Genomic DNA, 12033 nt, shown 5'->3' with positions numbered 1-12033 from the left:
TGTCATTACATGACAAAAATCATCATATCCCTTGATTATTGAGCAGTGGTTTACTTTTTAGCACATTTAAAAAATGCATGTTGTGTCTTCTAAATGTATTTAGTGACTGAGGGTGTATTTAAGCATCTCTACATTATAATGCAAAGGGATCATTGCCTAATTTAAGGAGCCTTTGTCATCCAACAGTCAGCAGATGGCAGTAAATACAAAGCTTTCATTGGTCAGCCACAGCATGAACACACAGTTAGGGACTGTTCTCTATTATCTCTACCGTCTCTTTACCTTGATATGGCAATTATCACTTAACAGTCGCCAGCAAGCTTTGGCTAAATAAATAACTGCGTAAAATAATATATTTCTAAATTAAAATATATTTAAATACAACTTTTGTCGCAACTGCTTCTGGTTTATTCTAAATATTTGGATTTTGGAATTGATTGTGTGTTGCATATTCCAATGTAATTAATTTCTGATTTCTGAGTGAACGGATTCCTTAAATTAATTAACTGCCTTTAAAACCAGGGGAGGACAACACCTAGACTGTGCTTTATTTATCACAGTGGGGGGTTGCTGGGGTGTGGCATTGTGTGTATAGCCGATGATTACGTACACATGCAAAAAGGGAGAGACATGGCAAATAATATATATATATATATATATGTATATATATATATATGTGTGTGTGTGTGTGTGTGTGTGTGTGTGTGTGTTTGTATTTTTGTGTTTATTTTCTGCCAATCTGTCAAGAAACACACCCTTAAAACTACACCGTTTATCAAAGCCAGATAAGACAGACCCCCCCCCCCTTCACTGCAACTGTCTTGTAAAACGCATTTCTCCAGGTCACTCAAGGAGGCTCAAGGAAACATAACTGTAGCCTAAGGGAGGGTTTAAAAAAAAAGAAAAAAAACAAACAGAAAAAAAGCCACACCCAAGCCAACCCCCTCCTCTGATAAACAAAGAACAACCCCTTACCTACATCAAATATCACAAGCTTGTTATTTGTTTTAATCATAGACTGTTTATAAGATAACCTTTATTTACAGTTGGTGGTCAAAAACTCTTATTTTGTTGAGTAAAGCCTGTTGACAAACACAGTGGGGTAAAAAATAAAGTCAGTATCTCTGTATTGAAGCAGAGGTATGAAGTGGGATGAAATAATAATACTCGTGTACACGTACCTCATTTTATTACAGTATTTGTACAGTGCTTGAGTAAATAATTCACTGTCCAGCATTAGCCTCTACGTTTCCTGCAGAGCGGTAACACAGAGACGGTCCCTAAACTGTCGCTCGCTTTCTGCAAGTGGGCAGAGCAACACAGGGGCTCGTGCGCTGTAGGTGAAACCAGTCTGCCCAACACAACGACGTCTCCGCTCGCTCTCCCCCTGGATTTTAAGTCTTTTCATCACCTCACATCACCGCTGTGGGTTCCCGACAGAAACTACAGAAAAGGTAAACCTCTTTTATGTGACCGTAACCTCCCATAAGCCCGTCTTGTGCCTCATTGTTGGGGGGAAACGCTGGGAGCAGCGGCGCAGTGTTTAGCTGCTCGGGAGTGGGCGACTTGTCATTGCGGCGTGTTTTGTTGTGAAATGTGTGGTGGTCGACTGGGGCAGCTAGCTCGTCTCGAGCCCTAAAATTAAGCTAATGTAGCCAGAAATGGTGATAGCTTGCTTGTAAGTCGGCTAGCCACATTAAAGAGAGCGTGGTAGGTAACTGAGCTGAGTGGCTAACGATAACGCTAGCGGTGTTTTTGGTGCCAGTTAGTGAATTAGGACGTTACAAACCGCAGCGAGCAGGGGGTCCTATTGTTATTACACGACCGGTTAGCTACCTAGCATATAAAAGAAGTGAGAGCAGCACAGTATGATACTGTATATATGGACCGCAGGGTCTCTGTGGCCCAATAGCATCATTGTATCTCGAAAATGTCTCGAACAGGTTGTTCAAGAATAACTCAGTCATTGCCAGCTTGTCTTGGTTAAGGTGCATTTTTACAGCAGAGCTTCCTTAATGATGTACATCTGAGATATTGTTTGCAATAAAGTAGCATTGCTGTCAGCTATTTTTAGTTTATTATTCCATCATGTGTACAGTTAACCACGGAGAAAGCCGGTGACATTTACAGCTGCACTATCATTGACAGGCAGCAGTCGTCGTCGCTAAGATTTTGTGCACTTATTTGTGTCGTAGAACAGTTTTATTCCCCAGAAATATTTAATTTTCAGTTTTTATGCTGTAAAATATAGATTTTTGGATTTTTATAATACATACAGCATGTCAAAATACTTTGAAATACAGAGGATCGCCATTATGATCATTTAAGTCTAACATTAAAAACACCTGTGCTGTAATTAATGTACCAGCTGTGTTGATGTGTAATGTATATGCGTTTGCTCCATTAAATTCAGTGTTTGTCATATTGTCATGTTAAAGAGAAAATTACTGTCAGAATTTGAATAGAGGGGAGGTTTTTACTATAAGCACCTTTAGGTTTCTTAACCTCTCCTGCACAATTCTTCTTCTTATTTATTTTTTGTTATCTACTTTTTTAAAAATCAAATCTTGGGTGCCAATAAATTAGAATTTTAACTTAGAAAAGAAAAAATTAAATAACATAACATGTAATTACTATCTTAATACAGTACAAATGAGAAAAAATGACACAATAAATACATAAAAAGAAAAAATATCATATGTCATAATCTACACAAAATGGAGTAAATTTATTGCAATAAATGCAAAATATGATAAGAATTTAAAAGACAAAAAATATTGCACAAGCTCAGAGACTGCATGGTCCACAGAAATTAGTCATTCAGCTGATCATCTGACAAATTTAATCTCTTTAAATAATTTATAAAAGGATTCTATATATTCTCAAATGTATGCTGCTTGCCCTTTCATATGTAAGTTATCCTTTGTAATGGACTGATAATATCAGTCTTATCAACTGATTAGTTCTTGACTTGTTTCCTTAAATTTGCGTAACATTTTTTTGCACAAAGTGAGCTGAGGTCTATAAATGCTTGTTCATTGTTACAACAGGTATGTTCCTCTGGATACAGGCCCAACATAAAAAAAAGTTTAGGGTGTCTTACAACAGTTTTAACAGACACAGCAGGATAAAACAGCAACCAGGCATTTCACCTTGTTACACACGAGCCAGGGCGACGTGTTTGCTCGGGGTTTTTCTTTCAGCTTCCACAGATGATGTTGCGTTTTGGTGACACAGCCTCAGATAACAGGCTGTGGAAGTTAATCATGTTAATTCATGCCCTGTAGGCGCACTGTGTTCTTTTTTGGAAATGCTTGGCTGGAATAACGGTAGGACCTGTGATTTTGGCCGGCATTGCACAATACAACACCTGTTTTGAAATCAACCTGGGGTACACTGCAGTGCATGCCAGGTTAGTATGTTCTTTGTGTTTTGCAGTTTTCTACTGAGGACTAGTTAAAGCTAGAGAAGTGAAATGAGTCTGTAACAAGGATGTAAGGAGAATGAGAGGCTTGATTCTTTGTTCTGGTGTGTATTAGATCACTGTGGCTCATTGCTGAGGCACTTAGCTCACCAGCAGTTCAGTAATTTGCAGTCTGCAGACTCTGAACCATGAGCAGTCTCATGTAATCAGGTTATGAAATGCTGATATGATTATAGGAGATGTATCTTGTGTCATTATCATGCAGGCTGCAAATGTGATTGGGTGTACTTTCAACAAGAAGCTTGTCAAAAAGATGCTTGTGAGTCGCTTTTGGTACAGAGAAATCTCCCTACCGGGACAGTAAATCTTATCTTATTAAATGTGACCCAGCAAAAATGTCCCTCCTTCCTGCTTATGATTCGCAAGCTAATGCTGAGTGTAGTGACCATCCCAAGGTGAGCCGCCAACTGCCCCTGGCTTTATAAAGAGCTCTTTCAGCCACCTTTCTGCTGGAGCTCTTGGGATTATAAATCCTGGGGAAAAGGAGCTTTGCTTCGGTGGCATGCTTCACTGGCAAGAAATCGTTGGAGGGTGTGTGTATGTGTGGGGGGGTGATGCTTTGGTGGGCTCGGGTGGAGAGCCAGCAGAGGCAGCGGAGGGATGAAGAGCAGGGGATTGAAGATGGAGGGATCGGGGAGAACTGGGCTGTGGTGATGGATGCCATGCAGGGAAGTGGAACACTTGGCCTTTCTGTGATCACAGCTTTTCTTCATTGCATACACATAAAAGATGAAACTAAACACACAACTTTGAAAACTTGAAGCTCATATATCAACAACAGGACTCCAGGCTCCTAAACACAAAGCAAAATTTTGGTGTTTTCACTCAAACAAAGATATTAAATGACACTTTTTCAAAACTCTGCCTTTAAATGTAACTGTTTTAATCATGTTTGGACCATTGTTGTTTTTTCTTTCTTTGTGTTTTCTGTGCTCTCAGCATCATGGAAAATGAGGACTTGCCCTTAATGATGCCCTCGAGATTTAAATAAAAAAAGGTTATCTTTGTCAAATGTTGGAAAACCCCTTTTTTCCCTCTATGTATTTGGTTTACCAACAGAAATTGGAAGTATCTGGTATTTCTAGCTGGATTTCGGTTTTGTGTTTCTTTCTCACTCTGCGTGTGAGATTCCACTGCTTGGATTCCAATCACGACGGGTTTAAGAAAAGATATTTATTAAAATATTTAACAAAAAATAGATGTTACCAATATTTTTGAAATTTTACACTGCAACATCAGAAAAATGATTGAAAAAAATCCTACTTTCCATATCTGAGCCTTTTCTTTTAGACTTTTGAAAGATTAATTTAAGACATTTTAACACAAATAATGACCTTTTTCTTAGACTAATGAATTCAGTGCCATTTTTAGGATTTAGGATCTGTGGGAACCCTGCAATCATGTGCTAGAGCTTAAAAAGGCCTTAGGTGGCTGCGACTGTGTTGGGGGAAAATGGAGCAGTGTGGAGCACAGAGATCGAGGCCAAAAAATATATTTAACAGACAGTAAAGTCAGCTGAAAATTGTACCGTATGACAGTGACAAATAAATTTGTTACCTATTTGAATATGTGCTCTGATTTGATCATCACAGCTCCAGAAACACAGTTTTTACATTTTCTCACTGCTTTTTGAATTTTACTTATTAGTGTGATTTTTGCGAATTTTTCCAAAAAAAGTTAATATTTGTGTATTTGATAGACTGATGTGCAATGTATCCTCTGCTGACACAGTGATCATGCCGACCCACTGAGTGTGTCAATGCGATATTTATATGATTGTATTAAAATATGGTGATATACATAAATAACAAAAACATGTAGCCTATTTATGGAGAAAAAACCCTAAACTTTAAAAAAAGGAGAAAAGGGAAAAGATTTCTTCCCATCTTTATACATTTGTGAATCTGTAATATGTCCTCATGAACCACAATAAACAGTATTTTTAATGATAGTGTTGTAGATTTATTTCAGATGTGTTTAAGTGATGCTCCATATGAGATATTAATGAGCTGTGTGTATTGTTTTGTCGGAAAGAATCAGGTTTGAGAAGAGGGATTGTGGTTTTGAGTGCAGTGTTTCATTTTGCTAGAGACTCGTGGATAAAATACTTTACTCTTTTCAGTTTTATGTGTACAGTTTTGTGAAATTGAGCTATAGTTTCAGAAAATGTGTTTAAACGATTGGGAAAAACTGTTAAGGGCTCCTGTTCTTGGGGCACAAACACACAAACACCTGTCTTCTGTCACTCGTGAGGTCAGTCTGGTTACTGATCAAAAATTCAAGACAGCATTCCCTAACTGTGATTTGACTTATTTAACGCCAGGGTCTGTATAGAGTACACTTGAGGTCAAAATGAGGTATAAAATCAGCTCTCAGGGAGAAGATTGAGCCATGTGCATTGCACTTTAGCCAGAAACCCCACTCCACCTTGGCACTCCACTCTGAAGAAGCTCTTTCCCATCATGCAGCACACACATTCGCTTATTTACAGTCAGCCTACTGTTTGGATCTCTGCAGTTGCAAAGCACTCAGTTATGCGTGCTGCACATCCGAGCTGCAGAGAGGTGTTCACTGGAAGGGCAGCTCACAGTAAGTCTTATTGAAAAGCTGTTTTCACATTCAGTGCAAAAAACTGAAGAGGTAATAAGAGGAAGAATTTCAGAAAGCCTTTACTGTAACCTTAAACATTAATCAAGTCGTCCATTTCAAGCCTGGTCTTTGTCTCAGAGACAATTGAAATATTCAATTTATAGGCATAATAATGAACTTTTATCTGCTGATAAAGACATTGAAATGTCATGTGGGTGGGAGACAATTATGTTGAGGGTTTCTGCAGATCCTTAAAAAGTCTTAAAAACATTGACCTCATTTATCATAACATAAGGCCTTAATTGGTATTAAAATGACTTAAATTAATATTTCAATAGTCCTTAAAAATGTCCAGACATGGGAAGCTGGATTTTACAAAACGTTTTTTATGACGTTGCCTTGTAAAATATAAAATATTGGTAACATCTACTTTTTGTTTAATAATTTAATAAATTGCTTTTCTTCAACACGCCATGCTGGGAATGCAAACAGTGGAATCTCACATGCAGAGTGAGAAACACAAAATTGCTAAGAAAACCGGTGAGAAATGGCAGATATTTCCTACTTCTTCTGGTCACATAAAAAGATATCTTTATGATATTATAATATTTTCATTTTCCACCATGTGTTCAACTCTAAAAAGACCCCAGCCTTGAGTTCTGTGCGGGCACACGCCTTTACGGGTACACATGCCAAATGAAGTACTCTATTGGTATCGTTATCGCATTACAGCTACTGGTATCAGTACTGTATTGCAATTTTTTTAAATGATACCCAGCCATAATCGTCACAGCACTACCAAGGATAGAGTGAGGACATTTTGCCACTCCTGACTTCTTAAAAGGCTTTTTGAGGATTTGGGTTGCATTAAGAGTGAAGAGCAGCATTAGGATTAGTTTAACGTTGGTGAAAGTGGTATGATTTAGGCATGTAGTGCACAGGGACAGGGTTTTGGGATTTAATGTCAGTGAAGGCATACATCATGCATATTTTTGCATACGTCTCACTGCTTAACTCATTGACCTTAACCCTTCGAAACATGAATGATTTGGTTTGATTTCTTTCAAAAACATGGAAAGAATGAGCAATAAATAAAAATGAAAAATTAATAAAAAAAGTTACATGAAAATTAGCTGAAACAGGCAAAGAGCTAATTTCAGGATATTTTCTTGTCACCTTTTACTTTTTTTTTTTCTTTTTTTTTTCAAATTTGCGGGTCATTTCATGACAAGTTGCTGATTATGTTTCCCCCATGTTTTCAGAGGCAATGAAATCAAATTTGCTCATCTTCCAAAGGTTTAAATTCTTGTGAAAGGCTTCCAAATGCAGTGCAAAAACAACTGATGTGGATCAGGGGATTCAAAGGGTTAAATGCTGCACTTAACTCTGAAAATACTTAATGCTTGTGTGTGTTTGCATCACTTAAGTGTTGGTCTTGCACATATTGTAATGAGGCCAACTGGTGTTAGCATAACAACAGAGCTTGTATGTGGTGCTGACAGGAGGAAGGAAGTGCAACGACTACTCTCAGCACCTCATCTGCAATTCCTACCCACGCTTGTCGCCGGGGTTGTTTTCGACATGCAGGTCATGTTCAGGGTGGTCTTGTCCTCTCCCTCTCATCTCATGGCAGCATGTTGCGGCAGGTTAAACCTGTCAGTGCTAGTCTGAGGAAAGTGATGCTTTTGCAGTGGTGTTTTTTTTTTTTTTGCGAGGTGACTTTATAAAGTGTTTGGAACAAGCATGTCTATTGTAAAAGGCAAAAAAAAAAACGTTTTAGTTCTTGGGCATGCAAAGACCTCGAGTGTTTGCATTTGATTGTTGGCACCCACACACACAGAGGGGATGGAGAGAGCAGTTCCTGTGAAGTCAGTGTTACAGTCCCTGAGAATGTACCCGGTGGTGTTGGTCATCAGTGTCTCAATAATGATAACTTCCCTTTCTTTTGAATTTCCAAAAAATGTTCTGTCTGTTTGTTGTTGCAGTAATTGTTGATGTCATAGTTATTCCTGCACTCCCTGAATCATATGCTGGCTCACTAACATGGCATTCAGTTATTAAAACTACTGAGAACCCCTGGCACAGTATGTCATAAAAATGTAACCAAAAAAAAAGACATTAAAAAAGTCATAGTGTAGTATGCCATAAAAATATCATAAAAATGTCACAGAAAAGCATGCTAAAAAACATAGTACAGCATGCTATAAATATGTCCCAAAAATACAACAGTATGCCAAAAAGAAACATAGAACAGTATACAATTAAAGGTCATTAAATAGTCACAGTATTAGTAATATTATCTATAAGTAAAAGTGTCATAAAAAAGAACAGTACACCAATGAGAAGCACGGGTAGCCATAAAATGCTGCAAAAAAAGTAGAGTACACCATAAAAATGTCGCAAGAAGTACGTTATGCCATGAAAATGCCATAAAAAACATAGTATTGTATGTCAGAAAATACCATAAGAAAGTCATAGTGCCTAATGCACTATGACTTTTTCATGGCATCCTTTATGGCATACTGTACTTTTTTTTAGTGTTTTATGGTGTCTCTTGCTTTTTTTGTGTTTTGGCTTTAACTTTCAAGAAAATCAAAATTGACTCTATATTGTGTATCTCTAAAAGAGATTTTTGGGTCTCTTCCTATTTGGCTTCCTTTCCCATAAGGATTGTGTGAAATTCAGCATGTTTTGTTTCTCCCGGCTCCAAAAGTGCTGAGGCGATTCCTTTTTGTGAGGGCAGTCAAGAGTTCACAGATTCTCCCAGTGTTTAGGGGGGAGAAATGCCAGTCTTTGCGGGCGCCCTGGGTGTTTAAGCTGTCCAGGGGCCTCTACTCGATCGGAGCAACCGGTTCCTGTATGAACGCTCCCCTGCGGTCACAGTTGATTGGATTTTAGCTTCCAGGTTGGAGCAGGACTTCTTCCTGGGCAGGTCAAGGTTGTCAGGTGCCGGGCTTCAAATTTGGTGGTTCACAGCGTGTTACTGAGAGTCCAGGGGTGAAACTTGAGCCCCCCTGCTGCAAGGATAACCTGGTTCTGTGATGAACATCGTTTTCGCTCTGAAACTTAAATACCTAGTTTCTTGTATAGAGGTCCACAAAGTCATTCACTCTTATCCGACTGACTGAAGTGAAGAGAAAGAGATGGAGGGAAGCAGACATGGCAACATTTGAATGTTTTGTGATCTGATAGCACATGTTTATTTTTTGAATGACATTTGTTTTATATTTGCCATGTAAATGAATGCATGCTTGTGTTCAGGTACTGAGGATTTTACCTCCTGCAGCAATGTGTCACTTGTCATTGAGCAGAAGTGGCCCCAGAGAAAAGCAAGTTTAAATATCCCTGCTCGTGTGCATCACCATCCCTCTTGATGTCATCACCTGACACCTGATAAAACCCTGAAATTGGTCCCCTTGAAGACCTATTTGAGTCCATCAGTGACTCACTAAAGAACACATTAACATTGATCACATTTTACATGAACGTCTTGAACCGAGCTTCGGGGGGAAAGCTCATCTCAAAGTGTGCTGTTAGCTGTTGATATCTGGTTACGAGCTGGATTCACACCAGTAAGGTGGTGAAGCTGCAGCAGGGCCTGTTTCTCTGGAGGGCCTAATGAATAATTAAGAGGCGGGGCTTATGTGAAGAAGTCCATTAAGATGCAGAGTCACACCGGTCTCCATGGTAGCAGGGCCATATTATCAGGATCACGTCTCCTTTGGCCGGGCAACAGGCAAGCTAGCACAGTCTTAGTCGGAGAGGATAGACGTTGACTGGAAAGAGGGATTTCACTTTGCCGGATGAGGTTTTTAAATGATCTTTGAAAATAAAGCGGAGCCTTTAAGCGTCTGTGGAAAATGGAGGGCTGTCACAGCATCAGTAAGAGAAAAAGGTGGGCTGAGTCAGGCATGAGGCCATCTTGAGTCTTGTGCATGTGTATTTGCTTTTGTCTTGCAATGTTTTATTGGGCAGAGTTTGGTCGTACTGAATTGATTAGACGATTAGTGGACTGGCATAAGATAAATCTGCAAAAATGTTGATAATCAGTTAATTTATAAGGCATTTTTTAAGCAAAGATAAACTGGTTCTAGCTCCTCAAAAATAAGTAAGACCCCTTTTTACACCCTGCATTAAGATGCATTACCTATCCAGATTGTATCCAGACATGATTTAACTTGATTACATGTGTACGTGGTATTAATATGTGTCTCCAGTGCCCACATTGAGATCCAGTTGAGATCTGATTGTTCTATTCAGCTAAAAAAGCCGAAAGTTTCCAAACAGGCCAACGCCCCTTCACCAACAATAGGGGTGAAGCATATCATATTGTTCATGATAAAAACCTTTTCTTTTTAAATTTTGGTCAACAACAACAAAAAAACTAAGGGCCATGGACTGCTGTCACTCAGATTTCCTCTGTATGTAAGTCCATCATGCAGCAGTGATGATGCAGGATGACAGTGGGTTACATGTCAGTCTGAGTGACTTTACGCCCACAGCTCTTTTAGTTTGTTAAAAGCCAGTGTGAACATGAACCCAGCAATATTTCATTTTTGTAAGAGAGACCAGCAAATTCTAACAATTAAAAATCTGAGGCGATCACATTTTTTAAATTTTTTACTTAAATAAGTTATTTATTTGATAGTCAAAATAGCTGCAGATAAATTTTACAAACATTTTATGTCAATTTATTAATTGAGGAATCGTCGCAGTTCTGAAGTACATCCATAAAACGGACCTTAACGATGTCACTATAGCCTCTGGGACCTTAGTGAAGGGCATTCTCATTACTTGAATAATCAATAATGAAATCGGTAACTGTCAGTCGTGGCCTTGGAGTATAGCATAGGTCATTTTGCAGCGCAGGCTGTCATAACCCTTCTTTGAAAAGTAAGGCTGTCACTACCAGAGAGCTCTGAAGTTACCTGAGTGTGAGAAGCCAATCTCTATTTATATTCAGAATAAAAATGGATACTTTTTCAAAGCTGATCCATAATTGATAGCCAAAGCTACATCTAGAGCATATTTCATTACTTTCTTTGGTTATGCAACGAGCTCTTAGTGTATGTTATTTCAGTTCAGTAGAATGCTCCCTCTTTTAGACCTGGAGTAATGCACTGGAATTAATCTGGACCTCCTCCGTCTGCTTCACCTTTATAGAATAACCCTAAATACACTTTTAAGGAAGATATTTTGAGCTCCAATCACAGATGCAAAGGAAATGGACGTCTCTACCTCGCTCAGCCATCTGGCCCGGTCTTAATAATTCAGCATATGACAGGACAAGGGCAAAGGCCGTGTGATTAGGGCTCCGCTGGCAAAGATATTAAAGGCTGAGATGATTATTTAGACAATAATGCGATATTGTTTATTCTAAATCCCTATGACTTTGCCATAAATCAGTTACATCTGCGCACACGGGGAAAATAAACCCATGATTGTGGCAACAAATACCAATCACGGTAAACACTCATAGTGGATATTGCTTCAGCCTTGAGCAATCCTGCTGGTATTTGTAAATCTGAGCAGGCCTTACAAAAGCTTGAAAAACACGGTTCTGCCTTGTTATCAGTCGTGAGTTGCTCTGTTGCCACTGAACCTGAAATTGACTCAACTTTTTGTCTTGAACTTTGAGCCGATCTCATGTCTTTTTTCCACTTTGCAGAGTCATTTTGTAGTCTGAGGGAAATGTGCTGCCTTTGAAATGTCCTTGTATCTGTCCCCTGATATGTACTTTTTTGAGTGACATTGTTAAGGATTTATCTTTATTTATTTATTTATTTATTTTTGCATTAATTAACAGGAAATTGACCAACCAGGACCTTCCAGATACATGTGTTTTTAGCTTCAAATCACTTGTCACACCTTGATTCTAAACAGATTATCTCCAATATATTATTACTACAAAAAGCAATCAACTGCACTGCTAAGATATAATGCTTGTATTGGATTTAACT

The 12033-nt window shown here is 38.6% G+C and overlaps 1 protein-coding gene across 2 annotated transcripts in view; it reads left to right on the top strand.

The window, feature by feature from the left end:
• The first annotated feature begins 1284 nt into the window (after positions 1–1284).
• The window catches only part of mgat5 (alpha-1,6-mannosylglycoprotein 6-beta-N-acetylglucosaminyltransferase), a 105662-nt gene continuing 94913 nt past the window's right edge, over positions 1285–12033 (top strand). Inside the window, exon 1 of one of the 2 annotated variants that reach the window (XM_042512919.2) lies at positions 1285–1454. The gene's annotated coding sequence lies outside the window, so the exon portion shown is untranslated. The remainder of the gene's footprint in view (positions 1455–12033) is intronic. The other variant, XM_042512918.2, reaches the window with a different exon arrangement.

This window comes from Plectropomus leopardus, chromosome 24 (assembly GCF_026936395.1).
Source record: "Plectropomus leopardus strain MGB_pleo_1.0 chromosome 24, ASM2693639v1, whole genome shotgun sequence".
Taxonomy (NCBI): domain Eukaryota; kingdom Metazoa; phylum Chordata; class Actinopteri; order Perciformes; family Serranidae; genus Plectropomus; species Plectropomus leopardus.
Note: the sequence above shows the minus strand (reverse complement) of the source record. Positions and strands in the feature narration are given on the sequence as shown.